Source organism: Ambystoma mexicanum, chromosome 2p (assembly GCF_040938575.1).
Source record: "Ambystoma mexicanum isolate Mex_15411 chromosome 2p, UKY_AmexF1_1, whole genome shotgun sequence".
Taxonomy (NCBI): domain Eukaryota; kingdom Metazoa; phylum Chordata; class Amphibia; order Caudata; family Ambystomatidae; genus Ambystoma; species Ambystoma mexicanum.
This window is the reverse complement of record NC_090923.1, coordinates 162,498,720-162,511,432: the sequence shown is the minus strand read 5'-3', so window position 1 is coordinate 162,511,432 and position 12,713 is coordinate 162,498,720.

Sequence of the window (12,713 nt, the reverse complement as noted above, 5' to 3'; positions counted from 1 at the left end):
CATATCGGGGGCATCACTTACACCCCCACTACCGGGACACGCTCTGATATCATGCTGCTGTTTCCCAATGGCCTGTGAATGCATCTCACTGCAGAGGAACTGAGGGGAAAACATGTTTTGCAGGACACTGCAGTGACTTCCTCAGTTTACACACAGTGCTGGGTGAGTGGACTGCACAGAGCAATATTTACTCTGCTTTCTTTTTTTAACCCCAGCCTTTTGGAGGTGAACAGGAGGCAAAACATGTTTTCAACAGTTGGACGCAGAAGTGCTAAAAACAAACTTTAAACAAAGCTATCTAGGATGGAAACTTTATAAACAGAGAGTGCGTAATGAAGGCAAAACTTGTCAACACCTGGCCGCAGCGCTGAACACAGGGTCTGCATCAACTCAGCCGACTGTATAGAGAAAGGTATACGCGTGCTTGGATGCACTAATGTTAGCAGTGTACAGGGTAGCATCGCTGTTTGTGGGGCATCACCAAACAAATTACGGTAACTCGCTACTTGATTGGCCAATGGCCTGTGAGCCATCATCCTCTTCCATTTCTCTTCAGCTGCTGGCGATTGCAGTTGACAAGATCACATGTGTTTCCACTGGATCCAATTACCAGAATATGTTTATTTTGTGTACATCTAGCGAACTACCATAGAGAAGTGTCCTGTGGATTGGACTGGTTACTAGTGGCTTAAAGTCCAAACATGCAGATGCTACAAATGGAACCAGTAGGAAATGACCGTCACCTGTTGACTTTCTGTTCTCTACTTCATTGTCTGCCTATCTTTTGTATTAAATTCAACATATCGTTGCTCTTCTAAATCCAGCGTCTGGAAGTCTGCATTTCTCTGGGTATGTCCCTAGCACATGGCTACAAATTGGGACAGCTCTAATCATAGATTGACTCTGGGTATTCTATTCCACAGTAATCTTGAGAAAGGACAACAAGATGAGTAATGTCTTGAACAGCCACTATTTTTTGTACAGTAACCATATTTACCGTGAACACAAATTCTATAATTTTAGTTGGGAAAATCTCTCTTTTTACAAAGAATCTCTCCATCTCTTTGTTATCTTCATATTACTGCTGTGGCTCTGTTTTTTTTACAATGTAGCAATATTTGACTTTGCTATAGGCGACACATTCGCACCTAGGGAAGTGTTTTCAGCCATTCAGGAAGGGTTCTCAGCCAATCAGGTGGCTGCAGGGCGTGACCTGTCAGTGTACCCGCCTGCGTATCATCAGCCACCTGATTCCATTCCCCAGACGCCACCTTTCCTAGTCACCCTCAACTCTTCCTGGTTCAGCCACGCCCTCAAGCCCCTCCCATTTCTGTTAATGCTTTTAATGGTATATATCTGTTAATGCTTTTTATGATATATAGATATATATATATATATATATATATACTGCAGCATTGGTAACAGGCTTGTAGTATATGCAACTGCAATTCAATACATTAATAGACAAATACAGATCCTGGTTTCTTCATTTTCTGGAACAGCGTATTTGTTGGTGTTGTCCTTTCACCATTACTCAAGTGGCAGAATGTATGGCCAATGCGTTTCGGATACAGCGTCCATCATAACAGGCGTATTTGTAAAGCACACGCTCACCCTCACAGGATAACAGATGTTTATTGTTACCCAACTTAATGGTACTCATTTTCTGGACCTCGGAAGGATGAAGGGCTAAGTGGACCTGCCAGGATTCAAACCTGTGACCATGAGGTCAAACAGAGGTCTCTGTAATGGATGCATTAGTCCACTGAGCCACAGACCCAGCAGATTCTGTGAACAGATGCCATTGTTTCTTATGGTAACTCTCTGGGGCTCATTTTGAAAGTCCACAGAGTTTAAAGGCATGCCAGTACAAAATGTGTAAACGGTTTGCTATGGTTTTTAGGCATGTTTTTGCACTTCATGGGGTTTTCCTCATCATGGCAATTTTTGCAGACTGATCTATGAAATTTCATCAATTTACAAAACGACATTCCATGTAATTTAGAAGAGGGAGATGTGGGCAAGCTATAAAAGTGGGCGAGGCATGACATGTGTGCATATGCACAGTAGGCTGAGTGGGGTCACGTGGTGGTTCTGAAATGTTTCTGGAGATGTTTGCTATTTGCTGTTAAATGCAGAGAGAGATTGAAGCTGGTCTGATTGTTGGCGCGTACGGTGGTCCCTTTGTAGACCAGAGGGGTCTTATTGGGTAGATATTGCAAAAGTCTTATTGTCATTTAATTACACGAACAATACATTTAAACCCTGTGCATTGTGACAAACCTTCTATCTGGGCCTTGACACCAAGAGCTGGGTTACCCATCTGACTTTTAAAATGAGCCAGGGTTCAGGTGGCATAGACACTGAGGTCGGTGATCCAATAGGCACACAGCAGAGTTGTGTGATAGGGGTTGAATCCGGTGTGGGTGCAGACAGACTTGGAAATCCTGACACCAAAGACTCACGGAAGAGTCTGCTAGTTCAGTGCCCTGGCTCTGCGTGAGTATGTATGGGTAGTCGTGGATCGGACATGTTATCATTCCTCGATCGGGGCCGAAGACGGGTGGTGGCCTGGATGCCCTATGCTGCTTCACAGCTCATGTCTTCCGTGGTGAGGAGTGCAGCTGCGTCATCAGCGATTACATTAGGCAGGACACCAACATTCGAGGCTTGCACCAGTGGGTGAGTGCACTATACTCATATGATGTGTCCTCAAGACCCAGACCATAGAAAGAGTAACAGTGAGGTGCATTTTAGCCCAGCAGACTTACCAGTGCAGAAATTGGCACTGAACTGAGTGTCTAGTGCCGTAAAGGCATCTGCACTGAATGAGTAGTGCTGTGCAAAAACCACATTTTGCACTTTATTTTTGTTTGTGCAGATATTGATGCCAAATTGTCAATCCTCAGTGCAAATGTGCCCGTGATAAGTGCAATTTGACCCATAGATAGTTCTAGAGACATGTGACCCTAATTATACGTTTGCCGGTATCCTGGCAGTAATTCTGCCAGGATACCGGCAAACAGTAATACAGTTACCAGCACTCTGTCTGGTGGAATGTCCGCCAGATTCCGAGTGCTAGTAACTATGGTAACTGCCCATTTCATGTAGTCCCATAAGACTCCATGGGGGAGTTTGCCGGTATTAAAGGCGCCGCTATTAGCATTGCCTGTACCAGGTTTTTTTGCCAGTAAGGTGGCGTAATGACCTCCAGCTTTTAGCTCATAGTTGGCCGGTGCAGTATCATGCCGGTATACATTAATACCAGCATTTTAATACCGCACTGCCCTATGGGACTCTATGGAAATGGGGAACAACATATTACCGGCACCTGACTTTCCGGCTGCCAGGGTTGTAATACCCCTGTCTTATCGGCAAGCCAGGAGCCGGTAACTGTTTACGGGTCCGGCGGCTAACTGCTGGTTTTACTGGCACTGTTATCGCCGGAACCGTAATGAGGCCCTATGAGTCCCAATAACATATCATAATCAAATGTTGCCTATCTTGTGAGCCATACCTGTTTGGGAATTCAGTTATTTATTTATTAAAGAGATATCACGGCGCTAGTACTTAAGTCGGTTAGGTAAAAACACAAAACATAGTCAGATACAAATATGACACATGAAGGCTATCCTATACCATCTGGTGTAGAGACTGCAAAGCTGGTAATGCTTGCACAGGGCATGCATCCTGTATTTTGCAAGGGCTACTTACTGCAGCTAAAATCAAGAGCACATCTGTGTGGCACTATCAAACAGAAGAGCTTGATCGCAGACCTGACTAAAGTGCTCAGCTCTGAAGTCTTATTTAGGGCTCCCAAAGGCAAGTGACAGCCGATAGGGTCAAACACCTATTTCATTAATGGACTGGACTCCTAATACTTTCTTTCAAGATCAAATCAATATTATTTTGATCCTTTGTGGCCTCTAAAAGGAGGGGGGCCCATAGGCCGGTGCCTACTTTGCCTATTTGGTAATCCGGGACTGGCCCAAAAGACTGTGGATGTGGTTCACTAATGAAGCCATTCTCCTGTAGGTGGGTTAGAATCTATGATCAGAGAGTGCAGAAGGACCTGTGTTGGGCCGCCTTGCATCATATAGCAGCAGCGGCGCTGGAAATTGAAAGCTTCTACAAAAAGTAACATAGTACAGATTTTAAGAATACAAGAGAGAAGAGATGTGTACTTGATGGGAGGAATGCGGAAACAGGAATTTAATGTGAAAATTTAACATGAGAAATACAGTCAAGCCAACCCGACACAAGGGTCTTCATCATAGGACGTGTGATTGTTTATCCGATTTCCACATTCGGTAATTACTGATACCATACGGAGAAATCAGAAAGGCTGAAAATGCTTATGGTTTCCAGCAGTACAAATGAGATAAACATCAATCGCATTTGATGGCAGGATGCAGAGAAACTCCAGCTATGCACTATTCATGGTGGGAATGAGTCTCACTCCAATAACATGTATTTCATGGTGATAATGATTGAGACTCCAATCACGTGCATTTCATTGTGGGAATGAGTGAGACTCAAATCATGTGTATTTCATGGTTGGAGGAGTGAGACTCCAGTCACATGCATTACATGGTGGGAATGAGTGAGACTCCAGTCCAGTGCTTTAAATGGGCTGGGCAGCTGTGACTGGCACTTCTCTTAGTCACAGCTGCCTGTCTTCATCATGGTGGTGGGCAAATGTCCCGTCAAGGCTGCGGTCGTGGTGGGATAATATCCCGCTGTGGTGTGGTGGAGCATGGGGGGCCCAGCAGGGCCTTGGCTGAAACCCCATTATTTGTAGACCATTTTTTGGTTGACTGTCTTCTTCCATCATCTTTGACCCCTCCCTCTGGTTCTTGATCTGCAATGTAACCACCGCTTCTTTAAAGAGAACTTGATTTTAGCTATCCTCTCTTTGAGGAGTCAGTTTAAATCACAAACCCCATTCGCCTGTGGGTGATAGGCAGAAGAGAATTTATGCTTTATACCTAGCAAAAGAGTAACCTGCTCAAGCAGTTCATTTACAAAATTTGGTCAATTGTCAGACCGCAGGACTTCGCACACACCCCAACTTGAGAACACCTCACGTACAAGGAACTTGGCAGCGCATGTGGAATCGGGGTGCGTACATGGCCCTGTCTCAATCCATCTGGAAAAGGGACATACCAACACCAGCATGTACCTATAGCAGTTGCATTTCTGCAACATATCTACATAATCTACATGTAGATACTAAAACGGGCCAATGGGTCTAGGGATTGCTTGTCTCACTGTTCGCAAAGTGTGCCCTGCTGTACATTTCTGGCACACAATGCAATTTACAATAAACTGTAACACATGTTCCAATAAATTTGGTGAGAACCAATCTTCTGCAATCATATCAACAAGACTCTCTCTCGCATCATATACGCGGACTAGTCAAGCTGCTCCAGCACTATCCTCAATAATGCTGGAGGCATAACTGGCTTTCCAGTGCTATCCTGAGTCCATATTGCCTTGGTGGGGGATAAAGAACACCCCCGCTTTCTCCATAAATATTTCTCTTTTTGTGGGGCTCGACCTTATAACTCAATTAACTGAACAATAGACAGCATGTTAAAATCCTCTTTTACCATCATACACCATCCTGACATCTGTTTAACACTTTATACTTCACAAACCAAAATATTTGGGAAATATGCTGCCTTTTTGGCTTCTACATCTACAGCTTTTGTTACATCGAGAATTCATGTATGTTCTTTTAGTGTGGGCTTTGCATTTCACGACTAAAATCGCCAATGGGAGTCTTAGTGCCTCAATAAGCTTATCCAAAAGGGAGGCATGTTGCACTGGTGTGTCGTCTGCGTGGAGGAAGCTCCTCTTTTTCCAGTGTGACAAACCTACATGTACATGAGACGTCACATAGGGGAAGTCAGAGTACACCGTCACTTCCCAATCCTCATATCTTTGAAGTGCGGCAATAACCGCCTCTAATTCTGCAATGTTTCCAGAACAATGCAAAGGCAATCTCTCACTTGTTACTACTTCAAATTTACCCTGAAGGTTCAGCTTCACTTCTGCTGATCCAGTATGCCTTTAGCCAGTCGTTTGATCAATTTTTGAAGAACCATCAATAAAGAGAATTTCCCCCAACCGAGAGCATTTCCTCTTACACAGGCAATGTCATCATCAAACTCAGTATTTGTTGTATAGTCATGTACATAGTCATCATTTCCTACTAGTTCTGTTATGAATGTTGCTGGGTTTGAAATAATTACCTCATATCCTGATACTCTTTGTGTAGTGAATGCACTTTTGAGTTTCTCTAGAACAGAAAATAATGCATGCTCAATAAATAATGTCACTGAACACCCCATTGTAATACTTGAAGCATTTTCAATAGCCAATGTAGCCGCAGCTAACACTTGTTTGCAAGGGTAATGCCCTTTCATTACTTGATCTAAAATCCCACTATAATATGCCTGTGGTTTCTGTCCATGTACTAATGCCATTTTATGTGTGAGGACTGCTATAACTTCTCCATTTGAATGAGAAAATAAATACAATTCTTCATGATAGTCTGGCATTCCTAGCACAGGGGCTGTACTTATTGCCTTTTTTAATCCTACACATCCTTCAATCATTTCCTCTGTCCATATTATCTTACTTTTGTCTACCTTTGCTTCTTTAAGTCCTTTTGAAAGTGGTCAACTATATGTGCTTTAATCGAATACCCAGGCCCTACAATAGTTGACTAGGCCTAATAATTGTTGCATTTCCCCTCACTGTTTTAGGTTCTGAAGTCTTCATAATTGCTTCTGCCCTTTCAGGTGTCACTTCTCTCCCTTCTTGAGAGATTAACTGTCGTATATACAGGACATCTTGCTGACAATATTTTAACTTCTCCTTGTCTTCCTTATATCTCTTTCTCTGCTAATATGGTCATGAGTCAAACTGAGTCTTATGTGCATCTTTCCTCCATCTCACTGCACACTAATATGTCATCTACGTACTGAATTATTGAACTCTGAAGCTGTACATTACCTATGTCCACCCGGAGGACCCTGTTAAAGATTGAGGGGGGCTCACAGTACCCTTGAGGCAAACGAGTATGTTTCAGGTGCGTATTTCTATATGAAAATGAAGTCAAGTCTTGTGAGGCCTCATAGCTGGGTAACCCTCTCGCTCTGAGCACAAGTAAAATCTTGCTTTAAATTGCTGTGGTAAACAACTATGGATCTCATTGGTCCTCTCTGCTTCTTTGGAAACCATGCCTCCTCAAATTGCTGCCTGCTCCTTTTAGTTTAGTTTAGTTTATTTGATTGTAAAGCGCACCCAACCCGAAGGTATCTGGGCGCTTTTGCTTGTTACACAATTGTTACAATCTGGTAATAATATTACCAGGACAGATGAATACATACATTGGGCCTCATTATACGTTTTCCGTTCCGGTAACAATGGTACTGGTAAGCTTGCCGGTACTGTTGTTACTGGACTAGCAAACTACGAATTCTGCTTGCGGGTGCCTTCCCACCTGCCCGGTTAGACCAGAGCATGTCGGATACACCAGCACCATTCTGAATGGTGCCGTTCCATCCGACATCCCCATTCTCATTGAGCCCTCCTATGGGGCTCAAATGGGAATGGTGAGCATATTTTTACGGCGCCCGCGAAATGGCAATTGCCGGTTCCACACGGGCCGTAATGACCTGGTAATTGCCCATTCGCGGGTGCCGGAAAAAATCACAAGTTTGGCAGCAGCCTGCCGGTTTTACCAGCAAGGCTACCGCCAAACTTGTAATGAGGTCCATTGACATAAATATGCAGTGCGAAACTTGGAAGGGCATTGACTTGTGTTACAGATCAAGTCACATAAATATACTTGACAGGAAAGTAATATACATTTATATACAATGTTCTACACAGATGTGGATGGAGTTCCAGAGTGAGACCTCTGAGGGCAAACGCCTAGTGTTACACATCTAGGCTTAGTTCCTAATAAGGCACAAAGTATAGGGATCAGTATGAAAACAGAGGTGTGGTGGCATCATTAACTAATCTGGGAAAAGAGCCAAGATTTTACCTTGTTTCTGAAGGATGGAAAGGATGGTTTAGAGAAGGGGGCATAGAATTCCAAGTCTTGGCTGCCAGCACTGGGAAGGTATACCCTCTGGCTTTATGCAATTTGAGTTGGATATATTGAGGCAGTGTAGGCAGTTGGTTCTGGTAGGTATAGAGGATTGCTTTCTGGAGATTTTGTCAACCAGATACTTGGGGGCAGAGTTTGACAGGCATTTGTGGGTGATCATTAAGGTTCAGAATGTGATCCTATCATGTATTGGGAGCCAGTTGATGTTACGTCTAGCTTGTGAGATGTGGTTGGAGCGAGGAATGTTTAGGGCCGCTCTGAGGGCATTGTTTTGCAACACTTGTAACTTATTAAGGTTTCGCCTGCTGGTGCCTAGGTATAAAGTGTTACAAGTGTTTCGAGAGTATGAGTGCTCTTGCCAGTGTGATAAAACTGTTGGTAGACAAGATGGGCCTGGAAGTGTTTATTAATTTGGAAGTGTATGCCGTTGATGAGGCTGTTGTATTTACTTGTCTAGAGAGGGAGAGGGAGGAGTGGAGATCGACTCCTAGCGTTTTGGTATCCTTAGCCACTTTGATATTATTCCCATCGATGTTAAAAGTGGTATATTGAAGATCTAGTTTATTGAGACGTTGCCTAGAGCCGATGAGAAGAAGCTCAGTCTTGTCGTCATAGAGACAAAGAACATGCTGGGCCATCCATGCTTGGATTGTGCTGTAAATTTCATTTATGAGTCTGGAATATTTGTCATATGTGCCTGAGAGAGTGATGAGAATTTGCGTATCATCCGCATAGTTGATATAAGATATGCCCATATCGTCTAAGTGGTCAAACAGCATTTTCGTAACGATGCTATAAAGGGTTGGAGAGATACAGGAGCCCTGTGGGGCTCCACATGTGATTGGAGAGGGTTCTGCCGCTGCTGAGGGTGCAAACACCTTCATGGTTCTGTCTGAGAGAAAGGAATGAAACCAGGCAGCAGCTTTGGTGGAAAAGGAGGCTGCTGTGGTTAGATGAGCAGTTAGGATGTTATGGTCAACTAAATCGAAAGCTGCTGATAGGTCGAGCAGGAGGATTATGGATGGCTTTCCATTGTCTTTAGCTTCATCCATCTGGATTTTTAAATCCAGAAGGGCTGTCTCTGTACCATGTCTGGGTCTGAATCCGGATTTCCAGAGGCTCAGGAGATTGTTGGCTTCGAGATGGTTCTGTATTTGGATGTAGGCTACTTTAAATCGTATTTTCAAAAGAAAAGGCACAGTTGTTCTGGGTCTGTAAATGGTTGGGATGCTAGGGTTGAGATTGGGTTTTTTGATGAGAGGCAATCTTTAAGGAATCTTTAAGATTTTTAGGAACAGAGCACGAAGCAAAAGAGGAGTTACTGAAGGAGTTGATAAATGGAGCAAAATCCTTTGCCCCCTCCTTTATGATTGTAGCAGGGCAGATGTTGCCCAGGCATCTAGATGGCTTGACGCTTGCAATTATAGTTTTAACCTCTTTGGGTGTAACTGGGGTGAATTCGAAGAGGCTGCAAGATTTGGATGGCGAGGGTTGGGGTGCGCTCAGTTTGGCAGTTGATGCGAGGCTGAGTTTTTTAGCTTAAGTTTTAGTTTGCAATAGTGCAATTTTGTCTAATAAGGCATTTTGGATGTTGTCACATCAGAGGGCATCTTTATTGCACACATCTGGTGGGGGGATGGGTGATTCCAACTCTGAAGATGGAGAAGAGCTCTTTGGAACTAGACTTGGCATTTTGAAATCTATCATTGAAAGGGTCGCTTTTAGTTTTCAGAATAGCAGCTTTGCATGCATTGGAGGCAATGTTGAAGTTTTCCTTAGTCTGGACTGATGTTTTTTTTTCAGCTGGCTTCTGAACTTCTTTTAGTTTTGCGTAAGTGTAAAGACTGGAGGGGGGTGTCTGTACTTCTGCTCTCTATATGGCAGAGGAGAGGCACAGAGGACCCCAGCCAAGATTCTCTATTATTGGTACATGGTCGAGCAATCAAGGCCTAGCTTCTCAGGAGGTGATGCAGGCTGGTTCTTAAGTACAGTGTAGTCCCCAACCCCCCACAAAGGAATATCCACACACTGTATTACTGAAAACACAGTCTTTATATAATTAATATTCAAAGGTATGTACGCTATCACAATAACTCACTTTGCATTCAGAAGTCAACAATGGCAAATATATACAATTCTAAAGTGGTACCACCAATATTTTCAGACCTCTTTAAAGTGCATCAACTATACTGTTAAAATGTCACACAGATCCATAAAAAGGGAACCAGCAATAGAGAGAGGAGGGAAAGCAAGATGGTTGAAACAATTGGCAGAATACTAAGTCAGTTACCTAAACACAGTTCTGTGTGGAGATCCCCCCACCTGGGCAACCTGTAAAATAAAGATATAGCACAGGCCCAGTCCATTTATTGCTCAATAGTCTTATTTACTCCTAGAATGTTTTTACCCACCCCAATGTACCTAGTGGAGCAGAGTTCTTCGAAGAAGCGTCAATGGATCCTTCTTGAGTGACCCCCTTTCAAGCAGGAGTCACGGATCGTTGAGAGGCATCGAAGAAAGTGAACTTGGCGTTGACGGCGTCAATGAGAAGTTTGAGGGTGCCGAGACCACGCCGTTGATCCAGGTGGTGCTCGCCGGTTACATCCTGCGAGGATGAGGTGTGCGGGGCACCTCGGAGTTTGATAGTTCTGGACCGCAAAGAGTTTCAGAAGAACTGTGGTCCAGCAAGGGCGTTGAGTCGTCGAAGTCTTTGTGGCCTTCAGGTGGCGGGAAACCCACCGGCGGATTCTCCTCGGTGCATCGGCCGCCTTCACTCTCTCCGGCAGGATAAAGCGGTCGTCGGTGCGGACAAGGGAGTCCTTCGATTCAAATGTTCTTAGGCAAAGGAGCGGGCAGCTCCGGTCGTCGGCAGCACGGCGTAAAGTGCCCCCCTCTTCTGGGGCAACACAACTTCGACGGGACTCCAGCGGTTACATAAACCTGCAAACCCTGGTCGACGGCAATGGATTTTGACGGCGGCGAAGTCCAGGTGCTTCACTTCGATCTCCTCGGCAGTCCCGTCTCCAGTTGGCAGCCTCTCGAGGGTCTGAATTCCAGGGAGCTTCGGCGAAGGTCAGCGGTGCTCGATGGTCCCTTGGAGCACAGGAAGAGGGCGCCTTACCAGGTCCTCTCTTCGATCAGTCTTCGACGAATTCAGCAGCTTTCAGATTAGTTCGTAGCAAATGCAACAGCAAGTCTTCTTCTTCCAGCTTGGCGTCGAGGATCAGCAGTTCCTTTGTAGGAGATGCCTAGTGCTTCAGCGTCATTGGATGGTGTACTGCAGCCCTGTGGGCGGAAAGGGAGTTTGGCACAAGGTGTTCCGTAGGCCGCTGATGGTTAAGGGCAGTTTAGTAGCACATAAAGCTTTATAGGCTGTTCCCTAGGGCCTGGAACGGCGTTGTGTGGGGCACTGGGGATTGTGGCAGGGCCAACAGCCCCAGAAGAGTGTTAGGATCCCCCCCTTCGAGTCCTTGATGCTATGCTTGTTGGGGCCCTCCGGGTCCTCTGGGGTAGGGGTGAAAACAGAGTCCAGAGCATGGGTGCCCCGCCTCCCATGCTGAAAGTTGACCTGAAAGTTGCGGGTTTCTCACCGCCTGTGGTCCTAGGTCACTGAGTCTCTCTTGGATTATCCCCTTCACTTGAACGAGGAAGAGACCTGAAACTCACGGGTTTCTCACCGCCTGTGGTCCCCAGGTCAGTGACTCTCTCATAGATTATCCCCCCTTCACTTGAACGAGGAAGATACCTGAAACTTTCGGGTTTCTCACCGCCTGTGGTCCCTAGGTCACTGACTCTCTCTTGGATTATCCCCCTTCACTTGAACGAGGAAGAGACCTGAAACTCGCGTGTTCCTCACCTCCTGTGGTTCTGTGGTCAGTGAGCCACTCTTGAATGTATCTCGCCTTACCAACAGACTGCTCTACCTCCTTGTATTCACCACCACCCCTTGACCATCCTCACCTGTTAGGGCTTGACCGCAGCATGAGCACTTTGCCAACATTGTAAATAAGTAAAAATACACTAAACTGTAACACAAACAGATGGCACTGGTTGAAGCCACAATGAGTCACACATGTAATTTCTCCTTCTCAAGCCCTTTGACTGATTGGTATTCCAGGCCTGCGCTACCGGGGCTCCTCCCCTCTCTGACGTCAGCAGTCCATTGTTTTAATGAAACCCCCTAACCGCTCTCATTATCCTGCCTAACCTGCATTAAAGTGGGCCCATCTGGCGACCATCTTTCTTTTCTCTGCCGCTTGGGGATGCGTTCCTGAGTGACCCCCGCGGGGGTCCGATGGTGCTTTATGGCAGCGCTTTTAGAATTCTCATTTCAGGGACTGTTAAAGACGCTCCAGGGACGCACCAGAGAGGGCCATTAATTTGTAGAGTTTATCCAATCGGAAATTTCTGATTAAGTACAGGACGTGATCAGGTATGCTCTTCCTTGCTAGCTCATAAAAAACGCGTGGATTGTGTGGTCCAAACTACGTGCAACTGGGATCATGTCTGCAGCACTGCATACCTAAGTGGACTGTCACAATGTAAAGGGTGCACTGATAGAATGGGCAATGGTGCACTGCAAGAA